The sequence below is a fragment of the Oncorhynchus mykiss genome, chromosome 19 (genome assembly GCF_057628025.1).
Source record: "Oncorhynchus mykiss isolate SJ-2025 chromosome 19, ASM5762802v1, whole genome shotgun sequence".
NCBI lineage: Eukaryota > Metazoa > Chordata > Actinopteri > Salmoniformes > Salmonidae > Oncorhynchus > Oncorhynchus mykiss.
The window spans coordinates 38,359,551-38,386,749 of NC_143040.1; the positions used below are offsets into that span (position 1 = coordinate 38,359,551).

The 27,199-nt window shown below is 47.5% G+C and overlaps 1 protein-coding gene across 4 annotated transcripts in view; it reads left to right on the forward strand.

Moving 5' to 3' along the window:
* LOC110498325 (alpha-(1,6)-fucosyltransferase) overlaps positions 1 to 27,199 on the forward strand; it is a 119,772-nt gene that overhangs the window by 19,117 nt on the left and 73,456 nt on the right. For 2 of the 4 annotated variants that reach the window (XM_036954611.2, XM_036954610.2), the window contains exon 2: positions 26,165 to 26,218. The exons of the other annotated variants lie outside the window; for them this stretch is intronic. The gene's annotated coding sequence lies outside the window, so the exon portion shown is untranslated. The remainder of the gene's footprint in view (positions 1 to 26,164; positions 26,219 to 27,199) is intronic. 4 annotated transcript variants of the gene reach the window in all.

A 27,199-nucleotide genomic window follows, 5' to 3' on the forward strand; every position in this document is an offset into this window, starting at 1 on the left:
AGCAGAACGGACCAATCAGACTATTGGTCGCATCTTACGCAGTCTTTCTTTTCGCAACCCTGCGTCTTGGTCAGAACAGCTCCCCTGGGCAGAATACGCCCACAACTCGCTTCCTTCGTCTGCGACCGGGCTATCTCCTTTTCAGAGTAGCCTCGGGTACCAGCCTCCGCTGTTCTCATCTCAGTTCGCCGAGTCCAGCGTCCCCTCCGCTCAGGCTTTTGTCCAACGTTGCGAGCGCACCTGGAAGAGGGTCAGGTCTGCACTTTGCCGTTATAGGGCGCAGACTGTGAGGGCTGCTAATAAGCGTAGAACTAAGAGTCCTAGATATTGTCGCGGTCAGAGAGTTTGGCTCTCCACTCAGAACCTTCCCCTTAAGACCACTTCTCGCAAGTTGACCCCGCGGTTCATTGGTCCGTTCCGTATTTCTCGGATCATTAATCCTGTCGCAGTTCGACTTCTTCTTCCGCGATATCTTCGTCGCGTCCACCCGGTCTTCCATGTCTCCTGTGTCAAGCCCGTTCTTCGCGCCCCCGCTCGTCTTCCCCCCCCCCCCCCCCCCCATCCTTGTCGAGGGCGCACCCATCTACAGGGTCCGTAGGATTTTGAACATGCGTCCTCGGGGCCGTGGTCATCAGTACCTAGTAGATTGGGAGGGGTACGGTCCTGAGGAGAGGAGCTGGGTTCCCTCTCGGGACGTGCTGGACCGTGCGCTGATCGATGATTTCCTCCGTTGCCGCCAGGTTTCCTCCTCGAGTGCGCCAGGAGGCGCTCGGTGAGTGGGGGGGTACTGTCATGTACTGTCATGTTGTGTCTTGTTTCTGTCCTTTCCCTTCACCCTGTCTCCCTCTGCTGGTCGTTGTTAGGTTACCTTTTCTCCCCCTCTTTCCCCCAGCTGTGCCTTGTCTCCTCCTAACTACCTCGTCACCCCTTTTCCCACCTGTTCCCTTTTTCCCTCTGATTAGTCCTCTATATCTCTCTCTGTTTCTGCTCCTGTCTTTGTCGGATTCTTGTTTGTGTTGTTCATGCCTGAACCAGACTATCGTCATGTTTGCTGCAACCTTGTCCTGTCCTGTCGGAACCTGCCGGTCCATCTGAGCCTACGTTTTGTTTTGTTATTAAAGAAGCTCTGTTTACGTTAATTCGCTTTTGGGTCCTCATTCACGCACCGTAACAAGTTGAGCCTAAAGCATTAAAAAAAAAGCCAACCAAATGATATGGTTGTTGGAAATATAATTGGCTATTCTAAGCATTAAGGGTTAAGAGTATATGAAAATTGTTTCCACAGAAAAGTTATATATTCTCTGGCATCTGGAAGTATAATGTAACGTAGCAGGTGTAAAAGATACACCCGAGACTAGATCCCCCACATTCTGGTATTGACGAGAAGAATAAAAAACTGTCAGGGCAGGAGCTCTTCTGCACTGTTCAACCAATCCAGTAAATGCGGAGGAGGAGTTGAGATGGTGTCGCCTTGTTAACGTCCAAAAGTGAGTCCCGTCACAGGGTGCCTTTCCATTTCCCCTGAAAACCAGAGCATGCTCTGGTTGTTGGTGTGTGTGTGTGTGTATGTGTGTTGATATGTGTGTTGATGTGTGTTGATATGTGTGTGTGTGTGTGTAAGAGAGTGTGTGTATCTGCCCAATAGGTCAATGCACTGTGTGCAACAGTGTCAGGGTTACACCTGTAGTGCAGGAACAGGGGATTTCTCCACTAAGAGGATTCTTCAGGATATGACTGGATTGGCCTGATTGGATTTCCCCAACCGCTGATTCATACCCTGAGTCTTCCACTTTCACCTACCTCACAGTAGTACAGTAGACTACTATATTATAGACCTTCAGTTACAGTAGCACCGTAGCCAACTCGACAGTACATGCTCTGTTTTCTCTCTCTACTCTTGTCTGTAGTGGGAAGTCCCATTTTGATAACATAATTGAACTTTTTTATTTTATTACATTTTAACAGCACCGATTTATAGCCTGCCTACACAGCACAGTAGCACAGTTCTCTTCTATACATGCTCTGTCTACTATGAATGTGTAATGGTCCCACACTCCCAGTTTGACAACACACTGTATCAAGAATGTTTTAGTTTGTTTGCTGAGCAGAGTGGCTGCACTCAACGGGCTAGTTCAACATTTTGGCAATTAAGTACTTTTTTCTACTTACCCAGAGTCACATGAACTCGTGGAAAGAATTGGTTTGTTTCTTGCCGCATGCAAGCTTCTCCTGTCGACTTATAGTCATTGTGCTGCCGCTAGTCGGCAATGGTTCCAGGATCTACCTCTACCTTCCTTCATACTGGACACGGAGACATACACATTCTATCCATGAGTTCATCTGACTGGGTAAGTAAAAAAGGGCCAAAATGTCAAACTATCCCTTTAAAAGGCATAAGTTGACACACACCCTAAAAGTGTTTGTTGAAGTGCTGACTCCCTTTGAACATCATTGTGTTCAGTGTAGAGAATGTGTCCATCATCCATCCCACATATCCCCAGCTGACTGGACTGTACTGTGGTGATTGTGTGTTGCAGAGTGCTGGGTCAGAGCTCTGAAGCTAGCCAGTTGCAGTTGACTGCCCTGCCTGTCCCTTCCACTTTTTTTCTGATGGCTGTGGCTCTCAGAGATTTGAGTGGGGAGACAGAGATCCAACAGAGGGGAGACAAGGGTCAGAGCCCACAGGAAGCTCAGGCAGTTCAACAGGAAATTCAGAGTCTCTAGCCTTGAGTGTCTATGTCAGTACAGAGAAGACAGAGAGGAAGCACAACCTCCACCGCCTGTAGTCTGAGTTTCTCTCTTTCGTTTGTGTGTCTGTCTCATGTAGGTTTCACTTTATCTCTCTCTTTCTATTGCTCTTTCGCTCTCTTTCATTGCCCTCAAAGCCAAAGCCAGGCCACTGGTCCTTATACTCATCCTCTGACTCTCTGCCCTTTCTCTGCTCTCTCTCAACTGTCTTCTCACTCACTCTGTCTGTCTTTACTCTCTGCCCTACCACCTTTTGGACAGCTACAAACATAGCTGCAAAGACAGGTAGATATAATTTGACATATTTACTGATGTTCAATGCCTAAGACATGGTCTATATACAATAGCATGGGTTGTCTTGGTTTTCAGGCTTGTCGTGTGTTGTTTATCTCTTTTCCATTTGTGACCCACCGCCTCACATATCGGTCTTATGTAGCAACATTTTAAATTGTGTTTTTTTGTTGTTGTTGAAAATGGGACAAGGACATTCCTGCCAGCCAAACCCTCCCCTAACCCGGACGACGCTGGGCCAGTTGTGCGCCGCCTCATGGCATACACATTTGTTATTAAGGCACCTGTCGTGGCCGGCTGCGATACAGCCAGGGATTGAACCAGGGTCTGTAGTGACGCCTCACTGCGATGCAGTGCCTTAGACCGCTGTGCCACTTGGGAGTCCCTTCAATTTTGATATATATTTTTTATTAGGTTCAAATCCCTCTCCTGTAAAGTAGTGGCGTGCAACATACGCCTAGCTTCCTGAAACAAGTCACATTTAACCAAACTGATCCAAATCTGAATCTATTTCTTTTTTGTCACCTCGCTTGTTTATTTGTTTATGAGTGTAACTGTACTGTGCTGATGGCCAGGTGTGTGTGAGAGAGGGAGAGAGGGGGAGAGAGAGATAGATAGATAGAGAGGTCCAGGTGTGTGACTGTGGTCCCCGCTGGCATGTGTCTCAGCTTAGTTACCTGGCAGCCAGGCCCTGGCACTGCTGGAGGCTTTCACCGTTACGTCAGGTAGGGTGGCTCAGGTGTGCCCCACACTGTGTGACGAGCTCACGCCACAACATCAATGACAAGAACAAAGTGGATAGGGTTGCAAATACGATTTGACAAACATTTTTTTTTTAAAGCAAACATTACTGGAGACACCTTTTTCTAGAGTTTTCTAGAGTAGAGATTTACAGTTGCTAATTAATTGTAAATAAGCCAATTGTTCCACCCCACGGTTAGCCAAGAAGATTAGCTAGTTAGTTAAAGTGGTGCGAAGAAGATTAGCTGGTTATCTAAAGTGGTTTACAGTTTGTTAGCCAATCACTCTTAAGACTATTTTGCTCTTTTGTGACCCGCCTTCCATGCATTTTTACTTCCCATGTGTATTCCAGCAACTTTCCCCAAATTCCCAAGTCCTGGTTGGAAGATTCCCAGAATAATGAGGTATTCAGCAGGAAATCTGTAATCCTCCAATCAGGACCTCTGGGAGACCCGATTCAGTAACATGGGATGAGAGGGATGGAGTAGGTTTGACTGCAGGCGGCTGCACCAGTTCATAGTGTAGAGGTTAAGGGGCTTGTATGTAAGTAAGCCTTTCGCTGTAAGGTCGACACCTGTTGTATTCGGCGCAAATACAATTGGATTTCAAATGAGAGGAGTTGAACTTATTGTACTTTCTCCATCATTAACAGGTTAATGGATTGGGTACACTATATTACATGCCAGCTCTTCTTCGTAAAAGTCTCCTTACCTCAATTGTACTTCCTGGATATTTTAAAGGTTAAATCAAATCTGTTGTGACTGACTGACTGAATGAATGAAAAGACTGTCTGGCTTGCTGACTGACTGAATGGATTCTCTGGCCTCAGTTTGACCAGAGGCACTACTGCTGTAATTATAGCAACTGAGTGGAACACCATGAGTAAAACCATTTGTCATTATCGCCGCTGCGGCTGCTGTTTTACTGAAACGGAGCAATTTTGGTCAAACCTCTACAAATGTGGTTTATTTTTATGGAATAAAAATCCCTGTTCTATGTTCTATGAACAAACACTTCTCTCTCTCCCCCACCTCTCTCTCCCTCTCTCTCTCAACCACAAGAGTGAGGCTGTGCTAAGGCGACGTACCATTACCCATACGCCGTACACACAGATTAATTTTATTTACTGCAAATGACGTTTCCAGTGGTGTCACTGTTTGTAACCATACTTCGGGAGGTAAATGGATTGTTGTTCCCTTCAGTAATGCTGAGCTGAGACAGTCAGACTGTGCTGAGGTAGAGAGGTAAGGCAGCGGCAGAGGATATGATAGATGAGGAAGAGGCAGAAGAGAGAGGAGTCAGCGAAGACAGAGGCAGCAAGAGGAGGAGGCAGAGGAAATGACAGAGAAAGTGAATGCTGTGCAGCCATATGTCACCAGGCAAGACTGTTTTTCTCCCCCCCTCCTCCACTATCTTTTCTCTGAGCTATTTCAGAGTGTAAGGTACTGCTTGGGCTGGCTGGGAGACAGCTGAAAAGACAGAGACAGAGGAGAGCCAGACAAACAGCCAGCCAGCTCTCTCTCTCTCCCTCCCTCCCTCCCTCCCTCCCTCCCTCCCTCCCTCCCCACTCCTCTGCTGATTAATTGTTTGGTTAGTGATGTGTGCTATTCTACTCTCCCTAGCTCTCGCTAGCTCTCTTCTCACTCTCCCTCTTTCTCTGTCTCTCTCTTTCTTGCACTTTCTCTTCACTTTTACACCCTCTCTATCTCCCCTCCGCTCTCTCATTTTCTCTTTCTCTTCCTCCCCCCTCTCTCTTTCTCTATCTCTCTGTCTCTTTCTCTCTCTCTCCCCTATATAAAACACAGTGTGTGTTGTGGAAGGAATCCTGTTGTTATTGTAATGTTGACCAGAGCTCAGACATTCTTCTCTACCCACATGCTGCTCCTAGGAGAGAAGATATAGGACACACACACATATGTTTGTTTTACTATTCTTGTGTGGACCAAACTGATTGATTCCCATTCAAAACCTTATTTTCCCTAACCTTAACCCCAAAACCCTGACCCTAAATTTAACCCCTAACCCCTAAAATAGCCTTTTTGAAATGACCCCACTTGTCAGAATTTTCTGACTAATGATAATAAAACCAAAAACACACACACATACCGAGGGTGTCTCAGGGGGAGTTGGGATATGCAAAAAACACATTTCCAATTCACACATGCGTATTATACACACTATGTATGAAATAGGAGAAATATAAGGACCCACCTAATTATTATTATTACAGGGGACAGGAGTCGTTCCTAATCAGAGACACGGGATACAGGGGACAGGAGTCGTTCCTAAGCAGAGACACGGGGGACAGGAGTCGTTCCTAAGCAGAGACACGGGATACGGGGGACAGGAGTCGTTCCTAAGCAGAGACACGGGATACAGGGGACAGGAGTCGTTCCTAAGCAGAGAAACTGGATACAGGGGACAGGAGTCGTTCCTAAGCAGAGACACGGGATACAGGGGACAGGAGTCGTTCCTAAGCAGAGACACGGGATACAGGGGACAGGAGTCGTTCCTAAGCAGAGACACGGGATACAGGGGACAGGAGTCGTTCCTAAGCAGAGACACGGGATACAGGGGTCAGGAGTCGTTCCTAAGCAGAGACACGGGATACAGGGGACAGGAGTCGTTCCTAAGCAGAGACACGGGGGACAGGAGTCGTTCCTAAGCAGAGACACCGGATACAGGGGACAAGAGTCATTGCTAAGCAGAGACACGGGATACAGGGGTCAGGAGTCGTTCCTAAGCAGAGACACGGGATACAGGGGACAGGAGTCGTTCCTAAGCAGAGACACGGGATACAGGGGTCAGGAGTCGTTCCTAAGCAGAGAAACTGGATACAGGGGACAGGAGTCATTTCTAAGCAGAGACACTGGATACAGGGGACAGGAGTCGTTTCTAAGCAGAGACACTGGATACAGGGGACAGGAGTCGTTCCTAAGCAGAGACACTGGGGACAGGAGTCGTTCCTAAGCAGAGAAACCGGATACAGGGGTCAGGAGTCGTTCCTAAGCAGAGACACTGGATACAGGGGACAGGAGTCGTTTCTAAGCAGAGACACCGGATACAGGGGACAGGAGTCGTTCCTAAGCAGAGACACGGGATACAGGAGACAGGAGTCGTTCCTAAGCAGAGACACGGGATACAGGAGACAGGAGTCGGCGGGAGTCATTCCTAATCAGAGACACAGGATACAGGGGACAGGAGTCGTTCCTAAGCAGAGACACCGGATACAGGGGACAGGACTCGTTCCTAAGCAGAGAAACCGGATACAGGGACAGGAGTCGTTCCTAAGCAGAGACACGGGATACAGGGGACAGGAGTCGTTCCTAAGTAGAGACACGGGATACAGGGGACAGGAGTCGTTCCTAAGCAGAGACACGGGATACAGGGGACAGGAGTCGTTCCTAAGCAGAGACACGGGATACAGGGGACAGGAGTCGTTCCTAAGCAGAGACACGGGATACAGGGGACAGGAGTCGTTCCTAAGCAGAGAAACTGGATACAGGGGACAGGAGTCGTTCCTAAGCAGAGACACCGGATACAGGGGACAGGAGTCGTTCCTAAGCAGAGACACGGGATACAGGGGTCAGGAGTCGTTCCTAAGCAGAGACACGGGATACAGGGGACAGGAGTCGTTCCTAAGCAGAGACACTGGATACAGGGGTCAGGAGTCGTTCCGAAGCAGAGACACTGGATACAGGGGACAGGAGTCGTTTCTAAGCAGAGACACTGGATACAGGGGACAGGAGTCGTTCCTAAGCAGAGACACCTGGGACAGGAGTCGTTCCTAAGCAGAGAAACCGGATACAGGGGTCAGGAGTCGTTTCTAAGCAGAGACACTGGATACAGGGGACAGGAGTCGTTTCTAAGCAGAGACACTGGATACAGGGGTCAGGAGTCGTTCCTAAGCAGAGACACTGGATACAGGGGACAGGAGTCGTTTCTAAGCAGAGACACTGGATAAAGGGGACAGGAGTCGTTCCTAAGCAGAGACACCGGGGACAGGAGTCGTTCCTAAGCAGAGAAACCGGATACAGGGGTCAGGAGTCGTTCCTAAGCAGAGACACTGGATACAGGGGACAGGAGTCGTTTCTAAGCAGAGACACCGGATACAGGGGACAGGAGTCGTTCCTAAGCAGAGAAACCGGATACAGGGGACAGGAGTCGTTCCTAAGCAGAGACACGGGATACAGGAGACAGGAGTCGGCGGGAGTCATTCCTAATCAGAGAAACAGGATACAGGGGACAGGAGTCGTTCCTAAGCAGAGACACCGGATACAGGGGACAGGACTCGTTCCTAAGCAGAGAAACCGGATACAGGGGACAGGAGTCGTTCCTAAGCAGAGACATGGGATACAGGGGACAGGAGTCGTTCCTAAGCAGAGACACGGGATACAGGGGACAGGAGTCGTTCCTAAGCAGAGACACGGGATACAGGGGACAGGAGTCGTTCCTAAGCAGAGACACCGGATACAGGGGACAGGAGTCGTTCCTAAGCAGAGACAGGGGACAGGAGTCGTTCCTAAGCAGAGAAACTGGATACAGGGGACAGGAGTCGTTCCTAAGCAGAGAAACCGGATACAGGGGACAGGAGTTGTTCCTAAGCAGAGAAACCGGATACAGGGGACAGGAGTCGTTTCTAAGCAGAGACACTGGATACAGGGGACAGGAGTCGTTCCTAAGCAGAGACACCGGGGACAGGAGTCGTTCCTAAGCAGAGAAACCGGATACAGGGGTCAGGAGTCGTTTCTAAGCAGAGACACTGGATACAGGGGACAGGAGTCGTTTCTAAGCAGAGACACTGGATACAGGGGTCAGGAGTCGTTCCTAAGCAGAGACACTGGACACCGGGGACAGGAGTCGTTCCTAAGCAGAGAAACCGGATACAGGGGTCAGGAGTCGTTCCTAAGCAGAGACACTGGATACAGGGGACAGGAGTCGTTCCTAAGCAGAGACACCGGATACAGGGGACAGGAGTCGTTCCTAAGCAGAGACACGGGATACAGGGGACAGGAGTCGTTCCTAAGCAGAGACACTGGGGACAGGAGTCGTTCCTAAGCAGAGACACCGGATACAGGGGACAGGAGTCGTTCCTAAGCAGAGACACGGGATACAGGGGTCAGGAGTCGTTCCTAAGCAGAGACACGGGATACAGGGGACAGGAGTCGCTCCTAAGCAGAGACACTGGATACAGGGGTCAGGAGTCGTTCAGAAGCAGAGACACTGGATACAGGGGACAGGAGTCGTTTCTAAGCAGAGACACTGGATACAGGGGACAGGAGTCGTTCCTAAGCAGAGACACCGGGGACAGGAGTCGTTCCTAAGCAGAGAAACCGGATACAGGGGTCAGGAGTCGTTTCTAAGCAGAGACACTGGATACAGGGGACAGGAGTCGTTTCTAAGCAGAGACACTGGATACAGGGGTCAGGAGTCGTTCCTAAGCAGAGACACTGGATACAGGGGACAGGAGTCGTTTCTAAGCAGAGACACTGGATACAGGGGACAGGAGTCGTTCCTAAGCAGAGACACCGGGGACAGGAGTCGTTCCTAAGCAGAGAAACCGGATACAGGGGTCAGGAGTCGTTTCTAAGCAGAGACACCGGATACAGGGGACAGGAGTCGTTCCTAAGCAGAGAAACCGGATACAGGGGACAGGAGTCGTTCCTAAGCAGAGACACGGGATACAGGAGACAGGAGTCGGCGGGAGTCATTCCTAATCAGAGACACAGGATACAGGGGACAGGAGTCGTTCCTAAGCAGAGACACCGGATACAGGGGACAGGACTCGTTCCTAAGCAGAGAAACCGGATACAGGGGACAGGAGTCGTTCCTAAGCAGAGACATGGGATACAGGGGACAGGAGTCGTTCCTAAGCAGAGACACGGGATACAGGGGACAGGAGTCGTTCCTAAGCAGAGACACGGGATACAGGGGACAGGAGTCGTTCCTAAGCAGAGACACCGGATACAGGGGACAGGAGTCGTTCCTAAGCAGAGACAGGGGACAGGAGTCGTTCCTAAGCAGAGAAACTGGATACAGGGGACAGGAGTCGTTCCTAAGCAGAGAAACCGGATACAGGGGACAGGAGTTGTTCCTAAGCAGAGAAACCGGATACAGGGGACAGGAGTCGTTCCTAAGCAGAGACACGGGATACAGGGGACAGGAGTCGTTCCTAAGCAGAGAAACCGGATACAGGGGACAGGAGTCGTTCCTAAGCAGAGACACCGGATACAGGGGACAGGAGTCGTTCCTAAGCAGAGACACCGGATACAGGGGACAGGAGTTGTTCCTAAGCAGAGACACCGGATACAGGGGACAGGAGTCGTTCCTAAGCAGAGACACGGGATACAGGGGACAGGAGTCGGCGGGAGTCATTCCTAATCAGAGACACAGGATACAGGGGACAGGAATGTCTGTTCTCTCAGATTATCTGATCAGAGTCTTGATGGCTTTGTGTTTTACTGTCTTAATCCTAATAACCATAAAGCCCCACTATAGTCTTCATTATGGAATTGGCATGGTCTTAATTAGGATTAAGGCTAATAGTAAGGCAATTTATCTTCAGTAGTCTGCTTAACATTGTCGTAGCCAGCCAGACAGTTCATGTTGTGGCGCTGGTTGAGGCTAAAGAGACGAAGGGAGAAGGAATGAGAAGGGAGGGGTTGAACCTGGTCAACTTCCACACTCTCAGTGACTCCCCACTGGGCACAGACATCAATTTAAGGTCTATTCCACATTGGTGGGCCTCTCTGGTGTCCCTGCACTATGCAACAGGATCATGACGTTTACCTTTATACACAGATAGATATCCTCGTACAGATAAGAGACAGGGGTTATCGTGATGACTCCCAGGCATACAATAATCTGATGTTGACATCACATGCAGTCTTCTCTTTGCAGAGCGGCAGGGTAGCCTAGTGGTTAGAGCGTTGGACTAATAACCGGAAGGTTGCAAGTTCAAAACCCCCGAGCTGACAAGGTACAAATCTGTCGTTCTGCCCCTGAACAGGCAGTTAACCCATTGTTCCTAGGCCGTCATTGTAAATAAGAATTTGTTCTTAACTGACTTGCCTAGTTAAATAAAGAAAAAATAAATTTGCAACCACAAAGAAAAAACAGCATCTCTTATTGCCCAGGTAGTACCTCCCTGTTTTTTGAGTTTGTTTGCTTCCATTCGGCGCCTAGTGATGAATACGACCCGAAGGAATGAGTGTAACAGCAGAACGGATCCCCATTGCAGTCAAGTTGAAATCCCCAGCAGCACATGTTGCTTGTCTGAAACAAAGCCCATTAAAAAGACCAGTACAAAAAAAACACTATACTGACAAGAAATTGACCTCAGAACTCTGAGCTTTACCTTAAGTAACCTGAGATGTTTGTCAGTTTCCTGGTTTATAGTTACAGCATATAGGGACCTTCGAGGAACTGAGCGCCACTGGGATCGTTCCAGTCATTGCCGATGGAAACAAGACAGTAGACAGAAAACATCCATGTGATATGGTGGCCCATGAGGCACACCAAGGAGGTAAGGCAGTTGAACTGAGAAAGCAGGAGGAGGGAAAGGAGGACGGAGGGAGGAGTTTGAGGGGGAGGAGGAGGAGGAGAGGGGCTCTGCGACGCTTTTGTCAAAGAGCCTGTGATGTGTGTGGTTTTCAGCATTCCCGGCTAAGTGAGAGAGTGATTTGCACAGCTGATTGTTGTTGATCAAAGGCTCCATTGAGAGGGCTGAGTGTAGTGGGCAATATGCATTTTAATGGATTTTAAAACATGGAAATGGCATTTCAGGGTTGTGGTGGAGAGCAGTGACATTAGGGCTTCAACTGTCTGTCTAATGAAAGGGAGGGAGGGGACTGCAGTGCTTTTAGAAGAAATGTCTACATCGCAACGTCACAACTCTGTGACCATGGAAATGGCCCTGTTCAGTGGAATGAAACCCTAAGACTGTACAATGCGCTTGTGAGAAGCATGGATGCTGTAGTTAGCTTTTGTATTATCTATGACTGTTGCAACAACATTTTAAAATCTTATCCAGAGCGACTTACAGTAATAGTGAGTTCATATATTTTCATACTATTTTCATACTGTTCCCCCGTCGTCCCCCAGTCATACATGTAGTTGACTGGGTCAGAAGTTTACATGCACTTAGGTTGGAGTCATTAAAACTAGTTTTTCAACCACTCCACACATTTCTTGTTAACTTATTAACTAACTATAGTTTTGGCAAGTCGGTTAAGACATCTACTTTGTGCATGATGCAAGTCATATTTCCAACAATTGTTTACAGACAGATTATTTCACTTATAATTCACTGTATCCCAATTCCAGTGGGTCAGAAGTTTACATACACTAAGTTGACTGCGCCTTTAAACAGCTTGGTAATATTCAGAAAATGATGTCATTGCTTTAAGAAGCTTCTGATAGTCTAATTGAAATAATTGGAGTCAATTGGAGGTGTACCTGTGGATGTATTTCAAGGCCTACCTTCAAACTCGGTGCCTCTTTGCTTGACATCATGGGAAAATCTAAAGAAATCAGCCAAGACATCAGAAAAAAATTGTAGACCTCCGCAAGTCTGGTTCATCCTTGGGAGCAATTTCCAAACGCATGAAGGTACCACATTCCTCTGTACAAACAATAGTACGCAAGTATAAACACATACATACTTTGGTGAGAAAAGTGCCAGTAAATCCCAGAACAACAGCAAAATACCTTGTGAAGATGCTGGAGGAAACAGGTACAAAAGTATCTATATCCACAGTTAAACAAGTCCTATATCGACATAACCTGAAAGGCCGCTCAGCAAGGAAGGAGCCAATGCTCCAAAACCGCCATAAAAAAGCCAGACTACGGTTTGCAACTGCACACGGGGACAAAGATCGTACTTTTTGGAGAAATGTCCTCTGGTCTGATGAAACAAAAATATAACTATTTGGCCATAATGACCATTGGAGGAAAAAGGGGGAAGCTTGCAAGCCGAAGAACACCATCCCAACTGTGAAGCACGGGGGCGGCAGCATCATGTTGTGGGGGTGCTTTGCTGCAGGAGGGACTGGTGCACTTCACAAAATAGATGGCATCATGAGGTGTGAAAATTATGTGGATATATTGAAGCAACATCTCAAGTTAAAGGTTGGTTGCAAATGGGTCTTCCAAATGGACAATGACCCCAAGCATACTTCCAAAATTGTGGCAAAATGGCTTAAGGACAACAAAGTCAAGTTATTGGAGTGGTATCACAAAGCCCTAACCTCAGTCCTATAGAAAATTTGTGGGCAGAACTGAAAAAAAAACATGTGTGAGCAAGGAGGCCTACAAACCTGACTCGGTTACACCAGCTTTGTCAGGAGGAATGGGCCAAAATTCACTCAACTTATTGTGGGAAGCTTGTGGAAGGCTACCCAAAACATTTGACCCAAGTTAAACATTTTAAAGGCAATGCTACCAAATACTAATTGAGTGTATATAAACTTCTGACCCACTGGGAATGTGGTGAAAGAAATAAATACTGAAATAAATCACTCTCTCTACTATTATTCTGACATTTCACATTCTTAAAATAAAGTGGTGATCCTAACTGACCTAAGACAGGGATTTTTACTGGGATTAAAAAACTGAGTTCATGGAGTCAGAGGTGCTCTTTATCTGAATGGATCCCCTCATTTATTCTTCTCCCAGACTGCCTACATGCTCTGCGTTGGTTTTGGTCGAGAGAGAGAGAGAGAGAGAGCGAGAGAGAGAGATGGAAAGAAAGAGATAGATAGAAGCCCAGTAATTGGATGCCATGTTCGTCTCAGCTGTTGAACTAACGCCTGCATTCCTTGTTCTGTTTACCATAGTTGCACTGCCCACCCTCAGTACAGGCAGCAAACAAGAGCCCACCCCCCCCCCTTCTCTCTCATATCTACGTCAAGTTCACACACAAACACTCAACTACGCCAAGATCAAATAGAATTCATGAAAGTCAATAAACAGGCCTCTGCACTTTCATTTTCAACCCCCGCGTGCGTGCCTGCCTCCTGCCTGCATTGCGTAGTACCTTGTCCGTAAAATGTTTCTGTAAAATGGAAATCCTCATCACTGGATCAGATGGTCATCAGATACTCCTGGTGTCGTACTATTCCTCCGCCATTACTCACTTGGTTTCTCTCTTCTCTCTGGGTTTTGTCTTTCTCTCTCCTCCTTCATCATTGACTTTCTTTCCCTCTATTTGTTACTCTCCTCAGCGTGTTTTTGGGACAATCTGAGGTGTTCCTTAATTTCTGTCCTCCTGAACACTTCAGGAGTATCGACATATTATAGATGTATTGTTGTTGGCGTGTGCTATACAGTGCCAAGATGTATATAGTCTCTTACATTTCCTCTTTTGTTAGCAGTAATACTGTACTTGTTGTTTTGTGTTGTCGGCCTCAGACTGTGTAGAGGAGGTGTTAGTAGAGGGTTAGAGTAGAGGTCGACCGATTAATCGGAATGGCCGATTTAATTTGGGCCGATTTCAAGTTTTCATAACAATCGGAAATCGGTATTTTTGGACTCCGATTTTGCCGATTTTAATTTTTTTAAATTATTATTATATATATTTTTTACACCTTTATTTAACTTGGTAAGTCAGTTCAGAACACATTCTTAAATTCAATGACGGCCTCGGAACGGTGGATTAACTACCTTGTTCAGGGGCAGAACTACAGATTTTTACCTTATCAGCTCAGTCTTGCAACCTTACGGTTAACTAGTCCAACGCTCTAGCCACCTGACTGTTACGCAAATGCAGTAAGAAGCCAAGGTAAGTTGCTAGCTAACATTAAACCTATCTTATAAAAAACAATCAATCAATCATAATCACTAGTTATAACTACACATGGTTGATGATATTACTAGTTTATCTACCTTGGCTTCCCGTGTTGCATATAATCGTTTTTTTGCAGTCGCAAAAAAGGACTGTTGTTGCTCCAATGTGTACCTAACCATAAAAACCAATACCTTTCTTAAAATCAATACACAGAAGTATATATTTTTAAACCTGCATATTTAGCTAAAATAAATCCAGGCAATATTAACCAGGTGAAATTGTGTCACTTCTCTTGCGTTCATTGCATGCAGAGTCAGGGTTTATGCAACAGTTTGGGCCGCCTGGTTCATTGCGAACTAATTTACCAGAATTTTACGTAATTATGACATAACATTGAAGGTTGTGCAATGTAACAGCAATATTTAGACTTAGGGATGCCATCCGTTAGATAAAATACGTAACGGTTCTGTATTTCAATGAAAGAATAAACGTTTTGTTTTCAAAATAATAGTTTCCGAATTCGACCATATTAATGACCTAAGGATTCATATTTCTGCGTGTTATTATGTTATTATTAAGTCTAGAGCAGTCTGACAGACTGACATTCAAACAGCACTTTCGTGTGTTTTGCCAGCAGCTCTTCGCAATGCTTCAAGCATTGCGCTGTTAATGACTTCAAGCCTATCAACTCCCGAGATTAGGCTGGTGTAACTGATGTGAAATGGCTAGCTAGTTAGTGGGGTGCGCGCTAATAGCGTTTCAAACGTCACTCGCTCTGAGACTTGGAGTAGTTGTTTCATTTGCTCTGCATGGGTAACACTGCTTCGAGGGTGGCTGTTGTCGATGTGTTCCTGGTTCCAGCCCAGGTAGGGGCGAGGAGAGGGACGGACGCTATACTGTTACACTGGCAATACTAAAGTGCCTATAAGAACATCCAATAGTCAAATGTAAATGAAATACAAATAGTATAGAGAGAAATAGTCCTATAATTCCTATAATAACTACAACCTAAAACTTCTTACCTGGGAATATTGAAGACTCATGTTAAAAGGAACCACCAGCTTTCATATGTTCTCATGTTCTGAGCAAGGAACTTAAACGTTAGCTTTCTTACATGGCACATATTGCACTTTTACTTTCTCCAACACTTTGTTTTTGCATTATTTAAACCAAATTGAACACGTTTCATTATTTATTTGAGGCTAAATTGATTTTATTGATGTATTATATTAAAATAAGTGTTCATTCAGTGTTGTTGTAATTGTCATTGTTACAAATAAATAAATTAAAAATTGGCCGATTAATCGGTATCAGCTTTTTTGGTCCTCCAATAATCGTTATCGGCGTTGAAAAATCATAATCGGTCGACCTCTATTAGAGAGTGGAGGGTTTAACAGAGTGTACTGTAGGTTTTAAATCCTCCTCGAAAGTAACAGAGTGATGACGCCCTGAGAGAGAGAGCGAGAGAGAGACAGTCTCCTGGCACAGGGGGCAGTGTACTGATGAGTTGTGGATGGCACAGTGGTGGCATGGTGTGGCCATGAGGGCTTTACTGTGATCCCACACTGATCCTCTACCCTGGCGCGCGCACACACACACACACACACACACACACACACACAGAGAGAACTTGTCTGTCTGCCAGCTTCCACAGCTCTGCTCCACTCAGCTCTCCACTCAGCTAAGCTAAAGCATCTCTGGCAAAAACACTCTTGTCTTCTTAATAGGAGAGGAATTGCCTTCAAACCAATGAGAGTTTCCAAGTCGCTGGGTTGCTACTTGAGTCTCTGCCCAGAAGCCAATGAGAACCATCTGTCACGCAAAAACCCTTGTTGATACACAGCACACACACACACACACACACACACACACACACACACACACACACACACACACACACAGTGCATTCGGAAAGTATTCGGACCCATTCCCTTATTATCACATTTTGTGATGTTACAACGTTGCTTTCAAATGGATTCAAGAAAAATGTTCCTCATCACTCTACACACAATACCACATAATGACAAAGTGAAAACTGTTTTTAGACATTTTTGCAAATATATTAAAAATAAAAAACAGAAATACATGATTTACATAAGTATTCAGACCCTTTGCTATGAGACTTGAAATTGATCTCAAGTGCATCCTGTTTCCATTGACCATCCTTGAGATGTTTCTACAACTTGATTGGAGTCCACCTGTGATAAATTCAATTGATTGGACATGATTTGGAAAGGAACACACCTGTCTATATAAGATCCCACAGAGTATGTCATAGCAAAAAGCCTTTAGGTCAAAGGAATTGTCCGTAGAGCCCCGAGACAGAATTGTGTTGAGGCACAGATCTGGGGAAGGGTACTAAAAAATATCTGCAGCATTGAAGGTTCCCAAGAACACAGTGGACATCGTTCTTAAATAGAAGTTTGGAACCACTAAGACTTTTCCTAGACCTGGTCGACCCGGCCAAACTGAGCAATTGATGGAGAAGGGCCTTGGTCAGGGAGGTGACCAAGAACCCGATGGCTACTCTGTCAGAGCTCTAGAGTTCCTCTGGAGATGGGAGAACCTTTCAGAAGGACAACCATCTCTGCAGCACTCCACCAATCAGGCCTTTATGGTAGAATGGCCAGATGGAAGCCCCTCTTCAGTAAAAGGCACATTACAGCCCACTTGGAGTTTGCCAAAAGGCACCTAAAGGACTCTCAGACCATGAGAAACCAGATTCTCTGGTCTGATGACACCAAGATTGAACTATTTGGCCTGAATTCCAAGTGTCACGTCTGGAGGAAACCTGGCTCATCCCTGTAGTGAAGCATGGTGGTAGCACCATCATGGGAGACTAGTCAGGATCAAGGGAATGATGAACGGAGCAAATTACTGAGAGATCCTTGATGAAAACCTGCTCCAGAGTGCTCAGGACCTCAGACAGTGGTGAAGGTTCACCTTCCAACAGGACAATGACTCTAAGCACACTGCCAAGACAATGCAGGTCCTGACAAGTTTCTGAATGTGTCCTTGAGTGGCCCAGCCAGAGCCCGGGCTTGAACCCGATGGAACATCTGTGGAGAGACCTGAAAATAGCTGTGCAGCAACACTCCCCATCCAACCTGACAGAGCTTGAGTGGATCTGCAATACAGGTGTGCCAAACTTGTAGTGTCATACCAAAGACTCGTGGCTGTCATCGCTGCCAAAGGTGCTTCAACAAAGTACTGAATAAAGGGTCTAAATACTTCTGTAAATGTAATATGTCCGTTTTCTTTTTTCTGCATTTGTAAAATATTCTAAACAGTTTTTGCTTTGTAATTATTGGGTATTGATGAAGAACAAAAACTATTGAATCCCTTTTAGAATAAGGCTATAATGTAACAAAATGGGGAAAAAGTTAAGCGGTCTGAATACTTTCTGGATGCACAGTAGATACACACACCCACACGTTAAGACCCCCCCCCACACACACACAACCACACCCACTAACAAAAATAACCTGTTTTTGACCGTGATGGGTATCTGGTGTCAGGGTTTTCTAGGCCTTTTCTAGGCATTTTTTAAATGACATTTTATTTGAATTTTTACTTCATTTTCACCATAGTTGTAGTTCTTTTCAGCTTTCATCTCTTCAGTTTCTTTTGTAAAGAGAAGGGTTAATACTGACTAGAAAAAATTATCCAGGTACAAAAATCTAGCTAGCTCGGCCAGCCATTGGCTAGGCCTTCAGAAGCTGGACAGAATGTCTCTGCTATTCAACAATATTAGAGCAGAATTTTGGAGTGACATTTCAACCTTTTAATTTTTTTTATGACAACACTTCACTACTGAGAGCACAATATGTAATGCTGTACCTTTCCCATGCTAACGCTAGCAACGTTAGCTAGCTTGTGTTGTAGTAGTGTGACAACGGGGACGGCGGCTGCAGCAGCTGTTATCAAGGCAGATGTTGCTAATAGTGATGCTAACTTTAGAGGACTGGTTAGTGTGATGAAAGTAGGCATATGTCACGCATCACTATTTCACCGGAGAGGCATTTGAACTTTGAAGAGGCATTTGAAATGTATAAATACCAATAAAATGTATAAATTACAAGCCTAGTTGGTTTAGCCACGGAAAAAGACAGGAACTTTCCCACTGGCCATCACGGCTGAGATAATGGATGGACTAGACATACAGAGAGATGAGTTCGGATTGGATGACACTGTTATGCTAGCAGATTGGCACCAGAGGGGATATCTAGCATGGTAGACAGGCAACGCTTGTGCTCTCACTCTCCCACTGTGTGTGTTTGTGTTTGTGTGCAAGCGCGTGCGTGCATTCGTCTCTCGATCTACCACTCTCCTGCATATTCTGGAGCTGATGAGACAATCGAGGCATCTGTTCCAGGCTACGAGACAGAGCTGCTTGCTTTCTATTTCTCATTTGCGTGTTTTAGATGTAAGTACAAGTACAGTGTTACTAATAATAGATGGCTGAGATTTGCACTGGCTACCATCCTCTAGGTCTATAGTGAAGCTCACAGAGCTGCAGAGTTCAGATGTACAGTATTAGAGCATATATAAAGGAAGCCCCTGCTCCCATAGGTAAAAGTGACATGGGATTGGTTTCTTTTTAGTGTATTATTAAAGGAGAGTACATGTTCAACAAGTCCTTGTCCCCGAAGTAAAAGGCCACTTGGCATCAGCGGACTATTTTCTTTTTAGTATATCATACCGCTCCCCCTCTCTCCCATCTCTCTCCGTGTCATTCAGTCCCAAGGGCATAGCTGTCCTCAAACCACAAGTGTTGCCGTTTTTAAATTAGGGAGCGCCACTTTATCTCATTGAATTGGAAGTCCTATTCAAATTAGGCCTTCGCTTTACAAAACAAACTTCACAGAGATGGCTGGAGTTGACCGTAACATTAGCTGCTTTCTATCTGTGTGTGAACTGTGAGTGTGCCTCAAATGCGTGCAAAGGTGTGTGTGTGTGTGTGTGTGTGTGTGTGTGTGTGTGTGTGTGTGTGTGTGCACCTGCGCATGCGTGTGCTAGTGTTTCCCCTATATTCATTGCCGCCAATGAAATCGTTGCCGCCACACACACACCAAAATCTCATTCGACTTTCAATATAACTCAAACTTAATCGAAACTATGTTGAAATTAGAAGGGACCGACATTCATAGTCTCTTCGCTCAGTGCAGCTTGCTAACAGTTATTGAAACGAAAGCTAGACAGTCAGAGAGCAACGAAAATGCCAAAAGCAATGGAGAGAGGACATTTTTTTTGCTTATTTTCACGTCAAGGAAATACAATCAATTTTAAGAGGGGATGCGGCCCGCAGGGCAAAATGAGTTTGACACCCCTGGGGCAGAGCAAGAGCGCAGTGAAAGGAGAGAGGAGCAGCAGAGCGTCATTTTATTTTCATGCATTTTGAAGTAGAATGCCCTATTAAAAAGTCACCAGAAGTGACCTTCTCATAGTCGTTATACAACCCCCCCCCCCACTACCTTAGCCACGGCTGAAAAAAATCCTAGGGGAAACACTGCATGTGCGTGCATGCGTGTGTGCAATTAGTGTTTACAATCCCTATGCTCTTTTACAGAGGTGAAGACAAGGGTCCCAGTGGCTCTGAAGACTCACCTATTATCATATTGCATGAAGACTCACAGGTCTATTATAACTGTACTGCATGCAGATTCTAGTAAAAGGCTCCAGCTCTCATCTCTGGTCGTACTCATCCTCCTGGCCTCTTGGGGGACACAGAGTTCTCGTTCTCTTTAGTCAGCGGAAACAGAAGAAAATGGAAATATTCCTGCATTAAAAAGGCCCAGTGCTCTGCTTTGTATTGTATTACATGCATTATAGGGTTTATTCTCAGTTGTGTGGTTCTCCTTAGCTCTGTCAGCGTGCTTGGGTTGGGTTGGGGAGCAAAGGGCAACAGAGTGTGGGATTGGGAGTGAACGTGTTTTGTGGGGTTTTAATTTAAGGTGACGGTTAGGGTTAAGGTTATAGTTAGGCTTAAAATCTGATTTTTAAGAAGATAAATTGTAGAAATAGGTAGGGTTTAGCCATAATTATGACTTTGTGGCTGTGGTACAGTAACTAGTGACGTTAGTGTTACTGTGAAATAAAATAAATTGCAGGCAGGCACTATGTCCATGTGTATGTACTTGTGTTAGTGTACGGTGTGAGTTTAACTTTCAGAGAACGTCGTCAGTTGTACTGGCTGGTAATAAGTCGTTATCTTTGTGGTTGGGTACTCTTTTCTCTCTGACATGACGCACTTCTTCTAGCGCTTCCTCTTTCCTTTGAACAGCGTGCTTCCTGACTTGAAATGTGCGCGTCTCCTTTTAGAGAAGTACATCTGTCTCTTTCTGTCTATCGGCAGGCAGCCACGCACTACAGGGGATCGCTTCCCCAAACTGAGATATGTTTCCTTTGCTTCAAACCTACATCCCTCCTCCCCTTACTCCCTCTGTCCTCTCCCTCGGCCCTTTGGTAGGTAAAACCACCCATATATCCTCTCGGCAGAATAAAAAGGGTGAGAGGGTGCGAGACTAGTGTCAGTCTTTTCCCCTCCAGCCTCAGAGGAACAGAACATAAGAGTGGGGGCAGAGAAGAGGTGGAGGCAGAGGTGAGGTTGGGGAGAGAGGGAGAGCAGAGGTGAGGTTGGGGAGAGGGGGAGAGCAGAGGTGAGGTTGGGGAGAGCAGAGGTGAGGTTGGGGAGAGCAGAGGTGAGGTTGGGGAGAGGGGGAGAGCAGAGGTGAGGTTGGGGAGAGGGGGGGAGCAGAGGTGAGGTGAGGTTGGGGAGAGAGGGAGAGCAGAGGTGAGGTTGGGGAGAGAGGGAGAGCAGAGGTGAGGTTGGGGAGAGAGGGTGGGCAGAGGTGAGGTTGGGGAGAGAGGGTGGGCAGAGGTGATGTTGGGGAGAGATGGAGAGCAGAGGTGATGTTGGGGAGAGATGGAGAGCAGAGGTGAGGTTGGGGGGAGATGGAGAGCAGAGGTAAGGTTGGGGAGAGAGAGAGCAGAGGTGAGGTTGGGGAGAGAGGGAGAGCAGAGGTGAGGTTGGGGAGAGAGGGAGAGCAGAGGTGAGGTTGGGGAGAGAGGGAGAGCAGAGGTGAGGTTGGGGAGAGAGGGAGAGCAGAGGTGAGGTTGGGGAGAGGGAGAGCAGAGGTGAGGTTGGCGAGAGGGAGAGCAGAGGTGAGGTTGGTGAGAGGGGGAGCAGAGGTGAGGTTGGGGAGAGAGGGAGAGGTGAGGTTGAGGAGAGAGGGAGAGGTGAGGTTGGGGAGAGAGGGAGAGGTGAGGTTGGGGAGAGGGAGAGCAGAGGTGAGGTTGGCGAGAGGGAGAGCAGAGGTGAGGTTGGGGAGAGAGGGGGAGCAGAGGTGAGGTTGGGGAGAGAGGGAGAGGTGAGGTTGGGGAGAGAGGGAGAGGTGAGGTTGGGGAGAGAGGGAGAGGTGAGGTTGGGGAGAGAGGGAGAGCAGAGGTGAGGTTGGGGAGAGATGGAGAGCAGAGGTGAGGTTGGGGAGAGGGAGAGCAGAGGTGAGGTTGGGGAGAGAGGGAGAGCAGAGGTGAGGTTGGGGAGAGAGGGAGAGCAGAGGCGAGGTTGGGGAGAGAGGGAGAGCAGAGATGATGTTGGGGAGAGAGGGAGAGCAGAGGTGAGGTTGGGGAGAGAGGGAGAGTAGAGGTGAGGTTGGGGAGAGAGGGAGAGCAGAGGTGAGGTTGGGGAGAGAGGGAGAGCAGAGGTGAGGTTGGGGAGAGAGGGGGAGCAGAGGTGAGGTTGGGGAGAGGGAGAGCAGAGGTGAGGTTGGCGAGAGAGGGAGAGGTGAGGTTGGCGAGAGAGGGAGAGGTGAGGTTGGCGAGAGAGGGAGAGGTGAGGTTGGGGAGAGAGGGAGAGCAGAGGTGAGGTTGGGGAGAGAGGGAGAGCAGAGGTGAGGTTGGGGAGAGATGGAGAGCAGAGGTGAGGTTGGGGGGAGATGGTGAGGTTGGGGAGAGGGAGAGCAGAGGTAAGGTTGGGGAGAGATGGAGAGCAGAGATGAGGTTGGGGAGAGATGGAGAGCAGAGGTGATGTTGGGGAGAGAGGGAGAGCAGAGGTGAGGTTGGGGAGAGAGGGAGAGCAGAGGTGAGGTTGGGGAGAGAGGGAGAGCAGAGGTGAGGTTGGAGGGAGAGCAGAGGTGAGGTTGGAGGGAGAGCAGAGGTGAGGTTGGAGGGAGAGCAGAGGTGAGGTTGGGGAGAGAGGGAGAGCAGAGGTGAGGTTGGGGAGAGAGGGAGAGCAGAGGTGATGTTGGGGGGAGAGAGGGAGAGCAGAGGTGATGTTGGGGAGAGAGGGAGAGCAGAGGTGATGTTGGGGAGAGAGGGAGAGCAGAGGTGAGGTTGGGGAGAGAGGGAGAGCAGAGGTGATGTTGGGGAGAGAGGGAGAGCAGAGGTGAGGTTGGGGAGAGAGGGAGAGCAGAGGTGAGGTTGGGGAGAGAGGGAGAGCAGAGGTGATGTTGGGGGGAGAGAGGGAGAGCAGAGGTGATGTTGGGGAGAGAGGGTGAGGTGAGGTTGGGGGGAGAGGATGTGAGGTTGGGGAGAGAGGGAGAGCAGAGGTGAGGTTGTGGAGAGAGGGAGAGCAGAGTTGAGGTTGTGGAGAGAGGGAGAGCAGAGGTGAGGTTGGGGAGAGAGGGAGAGCAGAGGTGAGGTTGGGGAGAGGGAGAGCAGAGATGATGTTGGGGAGAGAGGGAGAGCAGAGGTGAGGTTGGGGAGAGAGGGAGAGCAGAGGTGATGTTGGGGAGAGAAGGAGAGCAGAGGTGATGTTGGGGAGAGCGGGAGAACAGAGGTGAGGTTGGGGAGAGCGGGAGAGCAGAGGTGGGATGAGAGAGAGGTGGTGCAGTGACACATACAGTGACACATACACAGCCCTGCCTGCCAACGTTTCTCTCCCTGCTGCTTTTGACCCCTCCCGGAGGATCATCCATCCAGAAACATCCATCTGTGCCTTTCTCCCCAAAGGGAAAAGAGGTGTGTGTGTGTGTGTGTGTGTGTGTGTGCATGTTTGCAGCATAACCAGCTCAGTTCTGAGCTGAGGGATACACTGCAGGACTATATAGGAGACTTGGCACCGTGGCCCATACATTGTACATGTACTGTAAGCCTTTATGGATAGAGACATACACACACACACACACTGTTATATAAGGTGCTAATCTCCAGCTGCAGCTCATGTCACAGAGGACATTCCAGCTGTGTTTCTGGAGCTGGGTCACCTGACCCTGTCCTCACCATTTCCTATCACTGAAGACCAATGAGAGTCAAGGTAATACACTCAGGAGCCTCCGCCTAGAGTTACAGAGGATTTGGTAACTGCTGTGCAGGACAGTGTCTCGTAATAAATACTCTGCTTTCAGCACGACTCGACTTTCTACACTGACGTTCTACTTTCTGTGACTTTCTCAACCATTAAAGTAGTACGACACTACTTGATGACTCCAGTATGGGAGTATACTTTACCTGGGCTCGCCGAGACAGACAAAACGTGGAAGTAATCCAACATGCCCTGACACACGACGGTGGCTTGATAAGCGCAAGTCCTCTACTCACTGCAATACAACCACAATCAATCCGTGCACAACTAGGACATTTGATGTATGCGGTACAGTACAGAACAGGACAGTTTGTATGGTATCATAAAGCAAACAGACTAAGGCTGAGGAGCTCGGATTGTAGGAGAATGAATGAATGAATGAATAACCCCCCCCCCCCCCAGCTGTAAGAGCATGGTGTCTTTCTCTCTCTCACACACACATAAATACACACACACACACACACACACACACACACACACACACACACACACACATAAATACACACACACACATAAATACACACACACACACACACGCACACACACACGCACACATAAATACACACACACACACGTTGTTTATTTATCTGGATTAAAGATCTAATCAAATGTTCTGCTGTGGCTCCGGGAAGACTACCGAGTGTTAGACCTGGCAACATGTCTGGGAGCGTTGGCCTGTCTAGAAACGCATGGATGTGGAGAAGCTGGGAGAAAAAGACTAAGGATGCCCCTAGTGGAGAGGTCTATCTATGCTGCGATACGTCTAGGGCTGATTTCCCAGACGGTTGAGGCGATTTGTCGTCTTGGAGGTAGGCTTAATCCGGGTTATGAGGTACCTAGTAAATAATCAACCGTTTTGACACCTGACATTCCAATCGGAATTACAATGGTGGAGAGAGGGATAGAGATGTAACTAGCATGTGACCTCTTTAGTACCTTCCTCTGGTCTAGAGGTAGTGATGAAGAGAGTTCAATACCTGCATATACAGCTAAGCGATGCGTTGATCGTTGCATCTCTTAGGGAAGTCCACTGGGTAGATTGCGTATCTATCTGTTTTCTATCCTGAGGGCTGATTGGTCGGCCTGTTACACGTGATGGTCTCAGAAGCCAGGATAATTAGGATTGATTTCTGAGAAAGCTCCATTTGTCCTTCTGCCCCTCCAGCTAAAGCTCTCTGTTGAAATATTGAAACCAGTGCTGCTGAGCCGGCTGCTGCCGAGGTGTGTTTGTGTGTTTGTTTGTTTGTTTGTTCCATCCGAGGCTCTTTTTAATAAAACAAAGACGAATCTCTGGTCGCTCTCTTTCATCTGATATGTTGTGTGTGTGTGTGTGTGGCTCGACTGCCTTACCCAATTCCCTTGGACCTCAATGATCCTACATTATAGATTCCTTTGTTTTTCTAGGTAAGGCCGGGGAATTATATGGCAGCGCCCGCTGCTCTGGGGGAGATTGGAGTTGTGGTAACTGATGATTTCGTTTTGGAACCTTGCATGTTTTTCAGGGGAAAAGCCATGTTGAAAAGAAAATGTGTATTATCGATCGGCAAAGTAATTTAGAGTGGTGTGGTTTGGTAAGATAGAAACCTTTTAATGTAAACGTGGAACCGTTTTCCTATCAATGGATGCTGAAATGAATCTCTGCGGCTAGATCCAGCTAAGGTCATTTCAGAGCAGGCTGCTGCGGCATTCCTTGAGCTTTGTGTGTGTGTGTGTGTGTGTGTGTGTTTTGCTGTCTTCCTGCATGTGATTGTGTGGGGGGTACATGTGTGTGTGTGTGTGTGTGTTTGCATGCGTGCATCATTCATTAGACACAGAGTCTTGCTTAATGGGCTCCAATTACGTCTGACGCTTCCATCCATCCTGGGCCTGGCCCTGTCGCCACGGCAGCAGTAGAGTGTGGGTGTCACTGCTCTCAGCCGTCACCATGGATTATGGGATGGATGTGCAGCCAGGGAGGGTCTGGTGCTGAATACACAAACGCACACACACACACACACACACACACACACACTGCTGCTGCCACTGCAGTTCCTGCCTGGCACCTAGTTCAGCCTCCTTCAATACTTCACTCAGTGGAGTTGACACTGATGTCCCATAGCTGTACAAGCAACACACACACACACACACACACACACACACACACACACACACACACACACACACTCCTGGCCTGATAAATACCCTTGAAGGAAATGACAAATGACCAGCGTCTAAAGCATCGTTCTTCCCGACTAAAATAATGGTGGATATTTACTTCAGCTGTGTGATATTGTTTTCTCTCTCTTTTCGAACAGAAAGAAGTTGCCCTCTGAAGTCCGTTGTGAGTGGTCTGTGAGGCGTGTGTTAAGGTAAACCGGAGGGGATGGAGGGCTATGGGATGGGTAGACTAAGACGGATGTTTGGTAATAAGTTAAAGGATTAATAATCATTTGGCTACGCAGCCAACTTTCTGGGTGTATATTAACTTCTCGTGTGTGTTGTGTGTTTATGAGCACTGGGCGTACAGCATGGGTGTATATTAACTTCTCGTGTGTGTTGTGTGTTTATGAGCACTGGGCGTACAGCATGGGTGTTCTTATTGGGTTCCACAATGCAGCTGCACCGAAGTTTCTAGAAACTTTTACTGTCTGTGTGACATCTGTGTACTGAGCTGGCTTGGATGGGCGGAGCTAAGATCAACTGGGGGGGAGGGGGGGGGGGGGGGGCTTGAACGTGCCTTTGGGAAAAGGGAAAGGGGGGTGCCTAGTCAGTTGTACAACTGAATGCATTCATCGGATATGTGTCTTCCGCATTTAACCCCTAACCCCTCTGAATCAGAGAGGTGCGGCGTCCACCGGGAACAGTGGATCAACTGCCTTGCTCCGGGGGCAGAACGGCAGAGTTTTACCTGGCGTGTTGTGTTGTCCCGTCCTGGCCGGTGCTAGTCTAGGTTGGGTCGCCCTCTCATTAATGAGAAGCATTGCTGTGACCACGAGGAGGCCTCAGCCTTGCAGCAGCACCCCCAGCCAGAAAGCCAGGCAGAAACAGAAACAGACTACTGACTGCATCAAGTCAAGCAGAAAGATTAGAACGAGAAACAGGCAAGCAGCCCAAGTGCAGTTCATCTCCTCCTAAATGTGTCGTCTTTTACTGTGCCAACTGGAGCATGACAAGCAGCAACTCAAGAGACACACACCCCAACCCCGTCCCCATACACACACCATTATAACATCATGTGTCGCGATGCCATTCCCATCCCCAAGCCTGTCTCTGTCATCTCCCTCAAGTCACCAGGGTTGGGGGTGGTGATTCAGCCCCATGAAAGTAGGGGGGGGGGGTAGGACATTATT